This window comes from Anastrepha obliqua, chromosome 3 (genome assembly GCF_027943255.1).
Source record: "Anastrepha obliqua isolate idAnaObli1 chromosome 3, idAnaObli1_1.0, whole genome shotgun sequence".
Lineage (NCBI taxonomy): Eukaryota > Metazoa > Arthropoda > Insecta > Diptera > Tephritidae > Anastrepha > Anastrepha obliqua.
Window position 1 is genome coordinate 77,319,447 of NC_072894.1, and position 18,814 is coordinate 77,338,260.

Sequence of the window (18,814 nt, forward strand, 5' to 3'; positions counted from 1 at the left end):
CTCAAACTTAAAACTCATTTATCTCGAAACGACTTTTTTCGGCCAGAATCGTCTGAAATTTTAATTCTTCATCAAGGAAGAATCATATTATTATTTCAATTCTTTTGTGTTTTTTCGATTAAAAAACTGAAAAAACGATTTTTTGAGTGTCAAATTCAAAACCGCACCATTTTGTCCAATTTTTTTTTTCTTTATTCTAGGACGGGACATAGCTAAATTCATACTGATTAATAACACTGTGCGACAGTGAAATTATACTTTTATGGAGACCTAGTTCAACTTGTAGGTATAGTAAAACTAAGAAAAATGGTATAGGAGAAATTTCCAATACACCCCCAAAATCTCATTTTATGGCCATAAAACCGTTTTTCAGTAGGTTGATGTGAAGAATAACTCCTAACTTCGCCAATTTCCATCCGATTTCGAATTTGCTTTTTTAGTTCGAAAGAACAAAAACAAGCCTTTTTGACAGTGTGTTGACATTTTTTCTGAAATGACAACTGACGAGACTGTAGACGGAAGTATTTGGAATTTTTTTATTTTTTCTCTATTTTTTCAACTTTGACATAATTTTTACGATATTATCCGATATTGAGGATTTTTTTTAGTACACTACTGTTATAGTAAATTTAATTTTGCGTCAAATGCGCTATATTTGACTGTAATTGAATTAAAATTAATTTTTTTAGTTTTTCTATAGCCACAAGTTGAACTAGGTCTCTATAAAAGTATATTTAATTTTTTTTTGTCACACAGTGTAATTGGTTTTTGTGTTTCAGATAAATAGAAGCGCCAAAATAGACAACACCATCCAGGTCCAATTTTTCTGGTCCATTTTTTAAATTATTAAAATAAAAATAAAAATTGTTTTTCAATTTTGTATATGAAAGCAGTTAAATAAAAAGCCTAAAAAATGTAAACATCGTTTTTCATTTTTTATTGTAAAACAAAAATTCTGAAAGTACCCTACATTTTTGAGCTCTAATTCAACGAGCAATTTTTTTATGCCTGAGATATGCAAATTCATTTGGGCCTTTCGTTACCACCTTGTTTTCCTACTTCACCATTTTTCTGCGCTTGGCAATGATATGCTGTACCGTTGTGTGGTTTTTTAGCAATTTCGTATATTTCGCGAGAGTTCCTGTCTTCTTGCCAATGTTTAATAATCAACTCTTGTATAGTTTTTGAGATTTGATTATTCGCCATTTTTTTAATTATTTAAAAAATTACACATAATCACAGTACGCAAATAGTAACGGATAACTAGCGATGCTTACTAAATAAATGCATTTGACGTGTTCCTAGCGGAAGTGCAGTTTTTTTTTTGGTCCCAGAAAAAGGAGTTTTTGATTTTTTCTCGAAGTTTTGGATAATACATTGAAAGAAAACGAAATAGTCTTGTAGTTACATTTGGTTAAAACTTTAAATTTTAAGCGTTTTTAAAGCTAATGCATGAAACCGTTAGTGTACAGGTTTATCTTTTCGGTTCACCCTCTATATTTATCTCGTTTCCTTTATGCGGTTACATACAAAATTACAATACCCTTGGGCACAAATGCGCAGGTTTATAAGTAATGTTTGGTTTTGTTGAGCAAAGATTTTGCATTATATTTGGTTTACGGAACGAAGTTTCTCCTATTGAGAATGTTGCAGAACGCCTTCGATGATCTGGTTATGTCACACAAAAATGTTACAAGTGTTACAAGCAATTCAAAGGAAGATTCCTTGCAGAATCAACTGAGTGGTCAAGGAAATCAGTGATGCGGTGTTTAAAAATCGTCCATTGATTACACCACGTTTGGTCACACCAAACTATATTAGACGATGTTTTGAGCCTAAAATAAGTAAAATATCATTTTGTGGTACCCACAATATTCACCTGATTTAGAATCTTATGACTTTTGTGTATTCCTTAAACTCAAGAGGCCGATCCGGTGGCACTGTTTCGACGAAAGGATCAAATTGATTTCTATTCAAGGCATAAAAATCGTTACGCGCTTTGAAGGCTACTTCGGAAATTGCCTTCAAGAACTGTATTGGATAAACCGTTGACATAAATATATTTTACAAGTTACATACATACTTACATAACATGTAGAGATGGCATATTTCACTTTGGTTGTATTTACAACAAAACTTATTATTCTTAGTTTTTTTTCAAAAGATTTGAGGCGCTCGCTCTATCGCTTATCCAGAAATTCATTAAGTAAAGATATGCGTATATAGTATACCCAACCTTTAACTTGGCGAAAATGCTGCTTATTAAAATTTTTTTTCGACGTAGTTAGCGGCAAGGAAATAAATCTATTCAATCATAGCTTTCAATTCTCCGCTCAAAAATTTGTAATATATGTATGTAGGCATACACATATTGTGCATACTATTATTTTTTGCTACGACCATCTAGATTCTAGAATCAGTGACAGTGTTGGTAACGGTAATGTTGGTGGGCTGGTGTCGATTTAACCCATATTCCAATGGTAAACCGGCAACTGTTAGATATTCTGCGCAAATTTGTATGCAGTCTAATGCAAATCCAAAGTACATATAATACATCGATGTATATATACATACATAAATACATATGTCGCATGCAAAGCTGATTGAATCTGGACGCGTACAAAACTTTTCCTACGCCTAACTGGTCATATCAATGATTTCCATCAAGCAAATCGCCAAATCACTGATATTTGAAGATTTATGGTTGTTGGATTCTTCAATTTCTATTTTTCAATGAATTTCTACTTATGGCTGTAGCCAGAAAAGTTTCTACAAGAGGACTTTAGCGTAAGTGCAATTTGTAGACATTTGAATGCTACGAGTATACATGTTTATGTATGTATGGAATGTTTTTTAAACGGCAAACTTGCCTGCATATGTTAAATGTGTATGTATGTATATGTGTATACACATACAAACTTACAACGCCTATGAGTATTCGTCGAAAGCTTACAAGAACAACATACATATATATGTATGTACATATGTATGAAAATAGAAAATCATTTTGTCATCTTTATTACAACAACGAATTTAATTAAAACCCCATTTTTCATATTTTTCTATTGGTGTATGTGTGTATGCATGTATTTTTCCGGTGCTTATCAAGTGGGCCGCAGTGATTGAGTTGCAACTGAAATCATAATTTAAAATTATGAGACATGCCAAACCGATTTTACGAACTTTACATTACTTTATTTCGGTTAAAAATAAACAAATGAATCAGCTTTCTCGGCTGCAAATCGGGAGCAAAAAATCAATATAAAAAATGTTGATTCCCCAACACTGTGCTATGATTTAGTTGTTACTCTTTGTTGCCAAATTGCATCTGCGTGCTGTTAAATTCGTGTTGTACGCTTAATAAGATTGCCCCTAGCTTGGCTGCTAACTGGCTAGCTGAGCACAGCATTTCTCGTACATACATACATAGATACAGTATACAATATAGACAAATTAATTATGAGAGCATCATTCCTAAAAATATATTTTATTGTTGCAATCAAACAGATGTATTCCGGGTATGCCAAGAAATATAATACAGCTGTTGTTGTTTGCCTTTAAACATTCACGAAATACTTTGGGAAGTAATGGTGGATTAACAGTCCTTGGTAGGATATGAAAGCGGGGCGCTTCGGCAGCGCAGACTAAACAGTTTTTAATGTGAATCGATGAAAATTTATAAAGATAGTGATCATAAAATTGTACCTGTTTAAAATCACTTAAGTTGTATGATTGTTGACAAAGTTGTGGTGAGGAAAGAAGTTTCTGCGAACGGCTACTACCAATTCAGGTAAATTTTTTGGTAAATGCAGTGACAGTCCTGCAGTGCAGTGACAGGCTGTCATGGCTTCTGTCACGCATCTGAAAAGGCATATTGCGCATCTGTAAATGTGCACAAGTAGGGTTTTTTTATTTGGGCATAAGATAACGTTTGCAGAGCCCGATCAGAGAAATCTCTTTTCAAGATCAAGAATCACCACTTGTTGACTAAAAATAGTAAAATTTTTTTAGCCGAAAAAGAGAAAGTCGCTCGTCAAAAGGCTGACCACATAAATCATGTGGTGCGCTCCTCCTTGTAAAACTCAGTATTCATAACTCTTTAAATACATATGTTTAAACTTGAATAAGCGAAAATTTTGCCAAAATCTAATTCTGAAATTGTCATAGCTTGGTTAGAAAAATCGGAACAGACATGGAGGATGGTGATGATATTCTGGGGAGCTATTCCCCTCGCTCCACATGTGTTCAAGCTTAATTATTATTATTATTAGTTGCTATCGTGCAGGCTTTGGACGCATAGCTCCGATCCCAAATCGTGTGCGTTCTTTCATTCTAAAAGTGGTCCTATGCTGTGCGGAGACCGAGACCCCCAAGATGACGAGATGCTCCTACCCTCCACTGAGAAAGAGCTTAAAACCGCGGCAAAGAAGCCTCAAAAGAAGCAAAGCTCAGGCCCATATGGCATCCCAGCTGAAGCTCTCAAACTTGTGGCTGAAAGCCGACCAGATGTGTTGCTTGACGTTTACAATGCATGCATTGCTCAAAGCACCTTCCCCAAGCTGTGGAAAATACAGAAACTGACACTGATCAGTAAAAGGGTAAGGGCGACCCTGCGCAACCGTCAGCCTGGCGTTCGATTTGCATGTTAGACGACGCTGGGAAATTGCTTGAGCAACTCATACAGTGCAAGCTTGCAGAGTCTGTTAAGAGAGCAGGAGGATTGTCAGCAAGGCAATACGGTTTCCGACGCGGAAAATCAACCCTTGGCGCAATAGAGGAGGTGGTAAGCAGCGCTCAACGCAGACGCCACTGCCCGACGGACATCACCATTCTGGCAACGCTTGACGTACGAAACACCTTTAACAATCTATGATGGATAAACAATATATAGGTATTTCGAGAAAGGTTTCGAATATCTGCATACCAGCTAAGGATTCTCCAGAGCCAACTGGTTAAGCGTGAACTGTTGCACGGCACAATAGATGGCCAGAAAACAAAAGCGATAACGTCTGGTGCAGCTCAAAGACCTATTCTCGGCATCGATCTCTGGAATCTGATCTACGGCGAGATATTGAGCATAGAAATGCCAGAAGACACGTATCTAGTGGGAAACTGAGGACGCTAGAAGGAAGCTGAACCAAGTTATGATAAGGACGCAGATGTGGCTTGAGGACCACGGCCTGGAACTCGCCAAACATAAAACCGAAGTCATTCTTGTGACACGACGTCACATGCCACTTGAGGTTAGCATGCAAATAGGCGATACGCCCTTAATGACCCAAGAAGTAGTAAAATACTGAGGTATTCAACTTGACTGCAGGCTTACTTTCTGGGCCCAGATGCGGCATGTGGCTACCAAAGCCGCAAAGATCACGGGTATCCTAAATAGATTAATGACACCTACCTAAAAAAAAAATGGCAACGGCAACGACTCAAACTTAATGGGTTATACCTATGCTGCAATTCATTCAAAATCTCAAAAATATAACACGCAAAGTGAGCGCCTATCTCTTCTTCTAATTCACTACCACATCAGAACCTACTCAAAGTAAAGGTCTCTCTTACACTTTATTTCAGGAGCAAAAAATCACTTTTATTGGCCTCATTAGCAATTAATGAGTGAATGAGTGGGTGATTCATTTAGCAAAAGGAATTAATCTAATTTGGATTAATTATCATATAAGTTAATTTGTGGTGCAGGCCACTCCAAATTGTGTCGATTAACATAAATAGCGTTTTTCTAACTTGTTTCGGTTGCCAGTCAAAGACAACATCAAAGCATCTTTTATTGGCATGCACTTGGAAACAATAATACACACTTACCTTCAATATAACTAAATTCTAGTTATATTTAGTTGGAACAACTTATTATAGTTTGCAAAAATAAGTAATTAATTACACAGTTTTCATTTCATTGAAAATGTTAATTTTACTCAATGAGTCTATGGTTACAAAATCTTACCGCCTAAAAATACAAAAACAAAACTTCAGGATAAAACATAAAAGTAATTTGATTCCAACATAAAAAACAAAAATAGGGGTTTAGGAAGGACAAATTCACGAACGAGACTATTATGAACTATAAACCATAAACAACTAAGTCTTGATGAAAGTGATTTCAAATTTATTAACAAGTTCAACAATGAACGCTTGTTAAAATGAAGATTTTACAGAGCAAACCGGACAAAGCTACTTTGAACTCTTTGATTCTTAAAAAATACAAAACTTTTTCCCTCTTAACAAGGTTTTATTAATGAATCTCTTGTGGTGGAACTGTAATGTTCTATCGAATTAATCCAGAAAATAATTCAATTACGTTTTTTTAACTTGCTATGGAAGGATTGTCAGATATACGAGCTTGTAAAAAGTCGTCCACCTAATTATTACAAAATGAAGATAACAGATTTCCTAAATAAATTAAGAACATATATATAGTACATCCTTCCAAGTAAAACAACTATCACGGGATACTGGCTACTAGGAAATAGCGCTGGGTGATAATGAGGCCACTGCCCAACATTCTCTGTCCGTACTTTGAATTATTAAAACGTAGAGCTTTAAGAGGTATATATTACCGATCTCAATCTTATATATCATACAAAAACAATTGTATGAATGTTTGCATGTATCTATATACGTATGCAATCTCAAACCGTTAATTCAATTACAGAGAAATTTTGATGAGAAAATTTAGAAGTTTGGATCGGCTGCGCGGCACTTAAATTGAGATCTTTCTAAAAATTGTATTTACAGTCCGATTTGGCCTAACTTACGTGAAGTTAAATAAGTAGAAAAATTTCTATATTACAAGAGAGGTAAAATCATTTAAAAAGATATATACTCAGATTACAAAAACAACATTCCACTGATTGGAATTAACTGAGATTTTTAGGCAGAATTATACTTATCTAAGTTTTCTTCTAAGAAACAATTTTTTTTAGTTTTTTCTGGGGGTTCTTAGAATAAGTATATAGTATATATATATGGGGCATTCTTCGCCAACCGGACACCCCCATCTGCCCAGAACAGTTTTTATAAAAAAAATGTTTCCCTATGCCGAAATAAAAGCTTATGTCATGTACTTTAATTTGTCATGTGGCACTTTTTAAATATTCAAGATGGGCCTACTTTTCTAAAGGGATTAATGCATCGATCTCTTCTCGATTTTCCCGACATTTTTTAGGCGATAATAGTTCTGAAAAGAACTGTTTGACAGGTATTAGATATTAATTTATTCTTTCAGAATTTTTTATAATAATCTCCAGACAGTTTAACGATTAAGACATATACAGAACTTGTGCTGTCAATAAAACTGTTAAACAATGTTTTACGAAGTTTAGTGATATCGACAACAGATGCGATAATAGTTCTAAAAAGAACTGTTTGACAGATTTATTTTTAATAGTTTATTCGTTTAGACTTTTCTATAATTTGTTCAAATTATTTCTGTACCGTTAATGAAACAGTCGAACGTTGCACCAGAATCTCTCTCTCTACTTTTCTTAACAAACTACTTCATTTTTTTTTGGTGTTTTCCAACATATTTGTCAATATTCGTCATCAATCTTGAATATTTAAAAAGTGCCAGATGACAAATTAAAGTACATGACATAAGCTTTTATTTCGGCATAGGGAAACATTTTTTTTATAAAAACTATTCTGGGCAGATGGGGGTGTCCGGTTGGCGAAGAATGCCCCATATATATAACTTCTGCTCAAATATGAACGAGACGTTATCAATAAAACGGTTCGCGGATGACATATGGCAAAAATAAATTTTTTGTTTTTTGGTAGGACTGTTATCAGCTTACATGGCAAATTTCAGCGTGATATGTCATATAGTTTGTTTTCTGTGCTACTGTAAACAAGTCAAGCTCGAATGTGTTCTTCGAATTCTCTTTTATGACTTCAATTGTCTCAAAATGTTTTCCACGGAGCGGCAACTTGAGCTTGGGAAACAGGAAAAAGTCACATGGAGCCATATTTGTATATATAATTGGCACGTACACCCTTTTTGGATGTTTGGCCGAGCTCCTCCTCCTATTTGTGGTGTGCGTGTTGATTTTTCTATTGCACAATTATTTGATTTAACAATTTTTTCACATTGACAGACAGGAAAGAACTTTCTTTGGCAGTATATTTACTTTCGAAAAGCACTCTGGCAGTACCATTACTTTTGAAGTTATTACAAAAAGTTAATCCTTTTGGAAATAAAAACTTACCTTCAAGAAATATTTTATATGCTTAGCGTGGCTACTGTTTTCTTGCCAATCTCTTTGCTCTCGAAATATTTTAATTATTGCAATATTATCAGCCAAGGACTTGTTTCAAAAGTAAATCTGAAAGTCACTTTTTGGAAAGAAATACTTATTTTTATAATATATGAAATGCTCATAATATACTGAAATGCACTTTGAATTATTTAATTTTCGAAATGTTAAGTTTGACAGGCATTTCAAGCAATTCGCAGTATCCTTACTTTCAAAAAGTACTTTTTTACATAGTGTAACTTCTTTTGCAATAACTTTTTGAAATATTTGCCAGTTCTGACAGCACCTTAATCTCAACAAGCGCAGTACTGCAAAACAACATCGTAAGCAGCTCCCACATCAACTGCCAAAGAATTCAAGTACCCAAATGGCGCGCTAAAGCTTTCCTCGTCGCTCAGACTGCAAAATTTCTCAGTTCTGTTATTTTACCCCACTACTTGAGCGTCTGCATTGTTGATGCTTATTGGTTCTGGTTCTGGCACCACACAGCTATTAATTAATTCTGATTGCTACTCTCTGAGCAAGCAACTGAATAGCTCTGGAATAGAAACAGCACTACGGAATGTTAGTTGTTTTATGTATAGCCAAATTAGCTTTGGAACGAAACACGCGCCAAATGCACTGACATGTACACACGCACACACATACACAGCTCAACAGTAGGCTCCAAGTGGAGTAGCATTCTTTGTGGCTCTATTGGAACGCAATGTATTATTTCCGTTTCACGCACACACACACACACACACACTAACACGTACACTTATGCGATAAACTAACAAATCAACAAGTCAAACGTTACGCTCCACACAAATTTGAACCAATCTCGAAACGGAGCGAACGGCACCTCGAACACGATCAACAAGTGCGTTCATATTGCAGTTGCTCAGTGAATAGCCAACGTTTGATTCAGTTCGTTTAGTTTCTCACGAGCGGTCTTTTGGTTTAAACGTTTCTATCTTGTCGGGCGGATGGTGGCGCATGCGCACGTTATAACTGATCCATTGTAATTTATTAATAATAAAAAAAAGTAAAAAACTCTACTACTTTTTGTGCCATTCATAATTTTTCATTACGAAATTGAAAACGAATTCATTTGAGCATAAACTTACATGCTTACATATGTATATACGAATTGAATTTCGACGACTATAACTTGCATATGTTCTCATAAATGTGCGTAAGTGTGTTCAGAAGGTAAATCAGTGCCAAAGAGTTTATAAACTGAGTATTTTTAAGACTTATGAACGACAGGAACAGTGTACATTAACCAAATACGAAATTAAATAAACTTTTTTTTGCATATGGAAAAAACCAACAGCTGCTAATACCGTCTGCTCTAAGCAATAAGTTGTTGTGGCTCACCTGGTGGGTGGCAATGCAAAAACGAAAGGCGTGGAGTACAGCGACTAAAAATACTGGTTAGAATTCAAAACATAAATGCATATATGCATACAAATTTACGTATTTTCATACATACATACGTAAAGCAAAGTAAAACAAAACACACAAATAAAGTCGATTTAAAACTGGTAGCGAAAACTAGAATTTCTGTGACAATTTTTTACACAAATTTATTTTCAAATTGCAGCGAAAAGTTATAGCAAGACAACTGGTATATAAAACGTGCCGACATGTAAAAAAAAATAAAGATAAATAAATATAAAAACAAAAAAATATATAACATCAGTAAACAACGACCAACTCAATGCACCACAAATGTTTCAATTGATTGATTTAGTTTGAGGAATAAAGTGTAATTGCAATATAGGAGTAACTCAGAACAGCACAACTGCATTTCTTACATATGTACATACATACATAGCTAATAGTGAAAATATTTGTAGTGAAACGCGAATTTATATTTGTGCGCCAACTTGCAGTGCACATTTGCACTTCCGCTCCAGACTACGCACTACGTACGACAAGAAGAACAGCCAGCGACGCAGCGCCCACCTGTTGATCAGCGGCTGCAGTTTATTTACGACGTGGCGCCCTCTCAGTTTTGAAGGCAACCGAGAACTTTGCCGTTTATTTTCGCGGTATGTTTTTATTTGCATATTCACACATGCATACATACACCAATGTATTTATATTTGAGTTTATAATCCACCAAAAAAGCCCAGCCCGTGTTTTGTTATCATACATAATTGAATTTAACCAAGTGCTAAGTTATCCTCTTATTAGAAGAATAGAAAAAAGTTTATCTAAATATTTATTGATCGCTTAGTGTTGTGTGAAATTTTGGTAATTGCTTTTGCAAATATGAAAATATTAAATAATATTATTAGATATAAAGAGATGTCCAAAGAGAGTGCATACATTTTAAATTGATTCTGAAAATTTAAATAAGACACATTCTATGGGTTAAATGACGCTTGATATACTTCACTAAACTATTCCTCTTTTTTCGCCCTCCAAATTGGTTATATAGGTTTTCAAAATAGTTGTTGAGTGAGTGATTAGTAAACGAATTCAAGTAATTTCGAAAATGGGACTGCGAGTTTTTGCGTCCGGTGAAGGAGACATTTTTTCCTCCCCAAATGCGTTCGTTTTCACTTCAAATAGGCGTCGAATCGACTTAACGTCTGTGATCGTTGTATACTTTTCAAGGCACAGCACGATTGGCCTTCAGCGGATTCGATTCACCTGGATAATTATCGGCTATTCCTTGGTCCTTGGTTGGAGATATTTTACCACGTTGTCTTACGAATTTTCTACGAATTTTGGTCCACAATTGTGTCCTTTATCACACATCGCACTTAAAAAGAATTTTATGATTTTTTGTTAATTTTCGAAGTAGTCAAATGGCGAAGCTATTTTCTCAGTGCAAGACCAAAATTCAGTTTTTGTATTGTACAATTTTCACAGTTTCGCTTTCTTGCATTCAATCAGTTGAAATTCAATGAGTTTGATAGTTAAATTTTTCATTATATATATATTTTATGTATATTATTTATTATTATATGCATTTTTATTATATTAATATAATTCTGCAGTTTATTTCTCTATTTGATGTTCCAAATGGCTCTAAATTGCTGAATGACAGTGGTGACCAGACACTTTTAGAACTACTTAATTTTCTAAGGCAAGTCCATATTTTTTGTCAAATAAATAAAAATGAAAAATACAATAATTAAATACTTAAACCATTGAAACAAGATTTGCTGGTAAAGAAACACTCGTTTACCTGAAAGAATACGTTAAGTGCAGAGCAAGGCCGTCAGAAATTTCTAGTCGTATTCTACTCATTCGATAGGGTTTTTGTATATACTTGCGGCTTCAACTCTACTTCTGATATTAACCTCCAAAATGATAAACTCATATGTCATTTGTAGGCGGTAACAAAATATATAGAACTTAGCTTAAAATCATTAATCCTTTGATATGCATGCGAAGCTTGCGTTGATGCGCTTTTTTACTTATTGAAGCGTAGGGCCAGTTCTGGTCTCAGTAAGCAGTTTGTTTCGAAAAGATGGGGAATTAGCCCAGGCTTTCTAGTCCAATGGGGGGCTGCTACCTTTGATAGCATACAGGTACTACTTGGCCTATGGGCATTCACGTTTATATAGCGAGCCGCTTGATATAGGGTTTTCCAATAACAGGTGTTTTTGGTGAATGGATTGCGCTATTGAGAGATGATTAACGATTTTTTATGGCCGGAATTGGATAGTATTGATCTGAACAACGATTATTTTCAACAAGACGGCGCTACGTGCCACACAAGCATGGAAACCATTGATCTTTTACAGGAAAATTTTCCGGACCGTGTTATCTTTCGAAGAGGTGATCACAATTGGCCACCGAGATTTTGGGATTTAACACCTTGTGACTTTTTTCTTTGAGGCCACGTAAAAGAGAAGGTCTACGCCAACAGCTCAGGGTAGATTCAAGACCTCAAAGATAGAATTAGTGAGGCTATCGAGGACATAGGGCAGCCACTTTGCAATTCGGTTATGGAAAATTTCATGAAAAGGGTATTGTCCTATTAGCGTGGTCGTGGCTGTTATTTGCCTGATGTTATTTTCCACTATTAACGGCATACCTTCATCTTTATAATGAAATAAACATCCGATCATTTATATTAAAAAACAGCATTTTTCTTTGAATATCAAAATAACACCTCTGTTTGGAAAACCCTATATAAGACGAACGCTCGCTATGGCCACCGCTAGCTTGTTGATAGACGCTATCTTCTGCCTTGCGACCGAATTGTGTTGTGTGGATTGTTCTTAGCTTCGTTGCTTACACTTGACCTTACCGACATGGGAGGCTCTGTCAATAGCTACACAATGATGGCAACACTTGAGAAGTGGTTTATAGTACTATTCATACGTTCGGCATACTATTCGTAAACAGCAAAATTAGCAAATAAATATGAAAAGATCAAGACCATCCAAAGCACATTACGCTTTAAAAATGACCTCGTTCATTATTTGGTCACTAAGTTGCTAATATAAACGTACTCTATAATACTTCTAATACTTCCTTCTTATATATACTTCTAATACCTTCTTGTTCTTCTCTCCTACTTTCACCTTTTTACAGCCTTCTTTTTTTTATCAAATATTTTTCCCTAAAACACTTATATATGCAATGTTATTTTTAAGCTTTAAGAATTTAGCTCAAACACTGAAAAGTAACTTATGGTTGTGTGTTTGATTAATAAAATAAATAAATTCCATAAAAAAGAGTCCGTTTGGCCTACACCTGATCTCTATGTAATGTAAAAGAGAAGAAGTGGTTCTAAGCTAAGATATACAATGTGAAATTTAAATAGAATTTTCCATGTATTTGGTCCAAGCATGTGATTGGATCACTTCCAATAGTCTACAGTGCAGTTTATAGAGTACTCTAAGTCTATTCCCAAATTCTACAGGAACATTTTTAACTATACCCGTACGTTGTATTTATACATACTTATGTTTATCCGTGCAAAACATATGCTTGTACATACATATACCAATGAAAATTACACAAAAAATGCTAAAAGGCCAAAAGGCACAATGAAACACTCTAATCATTTAAGTGGCGTATGAAAACCAGTACAACAACCACACACTTATACTCATTAAGTAGTAGAAGCATCCATCCCGCCGATAAAAAGCTCAAATTTGAGCATTCAAGTGGGCCTGTGAGATTAAGTGTATTGATTACTTAAATATAATTGTAGTACACACACTTAAACTCGTAGATATGTATAGTATAAAGCGAGCACTTCATAATCAATTGGCAAACAATTTTATTATCGCAGAGAATATTCCCCAGGCGTATGATACGCCAGATTACTTTTTGGTGGTACTTATTAGCATTGCCAGAATTTGCTAATTATAACGTACATGAATGGAAAGAAATATTAACCAGCATACTTTGATTTCGCTTTATCGAAATCCACAAATAGAAAAAAGTTAAAGCAGGCAACCAATACTTGAAAGGCTTAATGTGAGGTAATTTAGAAAAGTCTGCCTACCAAATGCATAAATTAAGATAAGGCGACAGGTTGATTTGTGTTGGTTGTAAAGCAATAAATTCGGCAGCAATTCGGGATTTTCAAATGATCACCGAGATACTGATTTTTTTAATCGTGCACTATATTTATTTATTAGTTTGAAGATAATGCGAACGAGTTGTCGAAGTTAATAATGAAATTTATTTGACGCTCCCCTGGCTCGAAACTACGAAACTATTTCCGACTCTCTTCAAGATATTGAAATAAAATGATAACTGTATCGATCATGTATAATATGAATTACCATTTGCTACCTTATTCTCCAAAAAGGACACACTTGGACGTAGAGAGCCCGTTGTTATACCATTGAGCAAGCATTTTGCATTGCTAATGTCGCAACGGTTTCTTATCAATAGAACGCATTTGTCCGCAATAGAGCGAAGAAACTCATAAAAGCTTCTTGAACTCGGGTCCACTACCCAATCAAGTACTCTCCGACTTATTCTTGATAAAAAAGGACAGTGGAGAAAGTTCAATGTTTTAGATATCCTAGCGTACACGACAGCTGTGGCAAAATCGTACTCCGGAAAGTTTATTCTACTGTTATGCATCACCATTAGGCAAATACCAGTCACATAACGTAGGTGGACGCGCTCAAAAAAGGCTTTAATCTTTCTTTATATAAGCCCGATTTGACGTGCTAACCCACATTTGGGGTTTTTTTGCCAATTGCGAGAGGTTTTTTTACCCCATTCCTACCAATAAAACAATGTTTATACAAAAGATCATATCTCGGAAATAGATAGTAAGTGATATTGATTTAGTGTCCTCTCCTGTTCATAGAAGAAAGATGAAGAAATTTACGTCCTTTAGAAATTCCGTTCTTTCTTAGGGTCAAAATTTAGCGATTTCCAAAAAATAAAAAACATTTATAAAATTTTGTGGAATGCTAAAAAATCGAGAAGAAAAATTTAGGCGGTTTGCTCTCCAGTACCCTCTACATAAGAAAACTCTCTTACATAAGATAATGGATTGTCGTTGCCTGACCCTTTGATATTCTGTGGGCAATTTTCCTACCTTGGGTATTTATTTAAATAAACAACAGGCAGAAGAGTTGAACACGTGCTAAAAAGCCTAGTGAAAGTCTATTTTAAATAAGAGGTTTGTTTTTATGCAATATTTACGCCCAATTCTTCATTTGGTTTGCCTCCTTGTCGCTCAAACTGTTTACTTCTGCTTGCAGTTCTTCACAGGTAAAACATTTTCTTTTTACATTTTCTGAATTAGTAAGAAATTTTCCATAAAATATCAGTATTTTGTACGGCTGATTTCTGCCGTCTCTCATGGCGAGCAAATGAGTGGTATTGATAACAAATTCCACATTCACGAAGAACCAGAATCAGCCTATTGGGAATTCATAAGTTAAGTGAAAGTGGAACTAAATGAGGAACTAGCGTCGTATTATATATGGCGTAGGAAACGTAGGCGGCCGCCGTAGCCGAATGGGTTGGTGCGTGATCACCATTCGGAATTCACTGAGAGGTCGTTGGTTCGAATCTCGCTGAAAGCAAAATTAATAAAAACATTTTTCTAATAGCGGTCGCCCCTCGGCAGGCAATGGCAAACCTCCGAGTGTATTTCTGCCATGAAAAAGCTCCTCATAAAAATATCTGCCGTTCGGAGTCGGCTTGAAACTGTAGGTCCCTCCATTTGTGGAACAACACCAAGACGCACACCACAAATAGGAGGAGGAGCTCGGCCAAACACCTAACAGAAGTGTACGCGCCAATTATTTATTATTTTTATTTAGGAAACGTAGTCGATATGGGAACACTCAACTTCGTACAAAACTGCCAAAATTATTCTAAGAACTCGGAATACCAGAGCTGCAAACTTCATTACCTGCTTTGCCACTGCTCTGCTCTCTGAAGGACTCGACAAATGGGTCTGGGATCAACATATTTTTCATCTTTGAAGGATATTGCTGACAAAAGGCTGAACGATTTGTTCAAACTCGCGAATCGTAATGAATTATATAAATTGATATCTTCGACTTCAGATACATAGCACTGGCAACACAATGGATCCTAGGGGTCTAAGTGAGATCTTTTTACTGATCAACCAGCGTTACCTAACCTTACCTATTGCAGACTTCACATATGGTCAAAAGTTACAATACAACTTCTATGCGGTTCGCCTGCCGTCTGGAGTGCTATGAATATTTTACAGGGACGTTCCCTTTCCTGCCAATTTTTCTGCTGACTTTCTTGGAATATTTGAACTTTGTATTTTCGGGAATATTTGGACTGTAGTGGAATTCTTAGCCTTCAGTTTGTTTAGAGTTTTTCTGTATTCGAGCACTGTCCTAAATGAGGTTTCGGAGCTGTGTTAGTGCTTTTTTAGCATCTTAGTGAAGAGTATCTGATTGCAAGTTGAGTGTAGAATTTCCAATTTTTTCTAGCGCTGTGAGCTCAACTTGAAAAATATTGCGTTAGTCAAAGAGCCAAAAAGTGTTGTTGAGTGCAGGCTCTTGCGTGTATAGCTCACTTCCTAATTTTTGATTTAGTATAGATGACTGCATCTTCATCCCATTCGTTCCTCGAGGGTACGCGTGTTGCAAGCCAGTGTTCCGGAAGCGGAAACTGAAGTGTAATACTTTTACGTAAAATGTGTGCGGGGCTTTAAAAAACCTAGAATTTATACCGAAATTGGACTTTCTTGCATTCATCAAAGTACGATTTCGGGAACCCGAAACACAATCCCGCGACTTCGGGTTTATCAAGCATAGAATGTGAATATACGGCTTAGTTGGCTGACAACTAGTAAAACACCAAATGATAAGAAAGCAGGCAAGAAAATCCAATCGTTTTTTTGCTAGGGAGACGGGTTCTTAATCAAGCAAGACAGCGGGATACTCTCAAATAAAATATGTATGGATGTATGTGTTTGATTAACACTAATGATAAGGCTTTGTTACAATTAAGTATTTATGTTTACAACTTTACTATTTGTGTGACACAATTTCACTTTCTTGTAAAAAAATACGTTGGCAAGTATCTAACCATTAACAAAACGGTAATCACAAATTAATCGGTTGATAACCTAAAAAAAAAAACTTGCTCCAAAATACTAGAAAAATATAAAATGGTGGTCTTGTGTTTCAAAATGCATTCGATTTGCCCTAAATTCAGCAAATATGTAGAAGGCAAACAAGTGCATAAATTAACGAAAGCAACGTTTAGTTACTGAAGTTCAGCGATAAAAACGAAAAAGGAATTAACAAAAAATCGACTTAACTTCCAAAATTATATTGATGATGTAAAAGAAGAGCAGCGCGATCGTTTGTTGATCAGACGCTGAAAAAGTTCGAAATGTTAGCACGAAAGTTAACCGGAATTCCTAGAATGTGTCTTTGATGCTTTAGCCGCCTGCATAAATCAACTTGTATATGTTTTGCACACTACCAGCAAACAATAAACAGAACAAACATAGCACGTCAAGATATACATATGTACATACATAGTTTTCCGCATTTATATTTGGTATCAGCTAAAGGAGTCGAGAACTGGCAGCTTAAAAATCAGTTAGCACGAATTTAATAAGAATGTTTTTTTCATGTCTCCTTTTCCTTTTTCGATCACCTTCGCGTAATTAATGTCAGATGTTAGCTTATTCATACATACAAACGTGTGTATGTGTATGTTTAATCCTCGAGGTACCTTTTTCTCTAAACTAATTTTTGGCACATTAATTTGAATTTCGAATTTGAAATTTCAAAGTGGCAACAGCAGATGCCGTTTCTTTCGCTCCACAAATGGCTGGCAGTCTTATATCAAATCAATCGATCGTATGTAGGCTCGAAAACAGTTAAAAGCTGCCAAAACTGTCTAATTCGAGCCATATATATATATGACAGCAGTAACAACAAGAACAACAAATACTCGCCTTTGGCCGATTGTGGCAGTCGTTTTCTTTCCACTCTTTACAGTTGTATGGTAGTTGTTTTTGGTTCTGCCACTTACGCATACAACCCTCAAAGTCATTCGCCAAATATGGTGGAGTAACTATTAGCATTTTTTGTTATTATTATTGTTGTTGTTATTTGTATATGTCATGTTTGTCAGCAAAACTTTCTGCTTTTGTCAATTTGCCGATTTTAAAAAGGAAATACGTGTTTCGCGAAAAAAAGTGCGGCAAAAGGTGGATTGTCTATACTTAAACATGAATAGGAAGTTGAAAATGTTGCAAAAATCAATATTTAATTTCTTTGTTCTTCCTAATTGGATTTCGAATAATAATTCCGCATCAGTATTGCAATACAATTTAAGTAAATATCCACATAATTAAATATAATAAAATACTTTAACATTTAAATAAAATATTGTCAAGAGTAAATGTGGTACCGAAGAAAATTAAAGATATTGAAAGCTCATAAACAAAACTCCTGCAGGGTATTAAAAGACATGCGAACATTGTGTTTTTTTTTTTTGTTTAATTACAATAAGAACCTTAGACCCTTAAAAAAATCCTACTTAAGTCCTAAACTAAATATTTCAATAACCTTAGACCCTTAAAAAAAACCTACTCAAGTCCACAACTAATTGATAGCGTGGAGTTAAAAATAATGGGAACACGAAGGATACGCAATGTATTTTTTAAACGAATTTGTAAATTTTGCAGCAGTTTCCAGGCCACTTAGAATATGCGGTGCCAGGAAAAGTCCTCTGCATATATATAATTGCCGCCTTCGATTCATCACTGCTCTGCTCGCCATGCGGACAATTTTTGTGCAGTACCAACAACCATTTAGTGGTCACTCTGTTTCTATTCGCTTAGTTCACAAACGTCAAGTGAAGAGTCTTCAAAAGTGACGCCTAGATGTGAGTAGTTTAGTTTAGTTTTCATTTTAGGCATTCGAAAAGTAGACAGATGTACACTTTTACATGATAAAATAACGCGTTAAAATCATGGTATTGAAACTTATTGTGAAAATAGTCGATTTTTAAGAACAACATATCGCAAAGTTTGAGATTTTTTTGATATTTCGGACGAAAAATCAATTGAATGACTCGATAATTCAAAGGCTGGTGAAAAAATT

At 35.3% G+C, this 18,814-nt stretch overlaps 1 protein-coding gene across 5 annotated transcripts in view; it reads left to right on the forward strand.

Annotated features, from left to right (window-relative positions):
• The first annotated feature begins 9,209 nt into the window (after positions 1 to 9,209).
• LOC129241111 (formin-J) overlaps positions 9,210 to 18,814 on the forward strand; it is a 165,250-nt gene continuing 155,645 nt past the window's right edge. The window contains exons 1-2 of one of the 5 annotated variants that reach the window (XM_054877282.1): positions 9,210 to 9,464; positions 9,859 to 10,309. The gene's annotated coding sequence lies outside the window, so the exon portion shown is untranslated. Of the gene's footprint in view, positions 10,310 to 18,814 lie in introns of all 5 variants that reach the window. The other 4 variants (XM_054877281.1, XM_054877283.1, XM_054877285.1 and 1 more) reach the window with 4 other exon arrangements.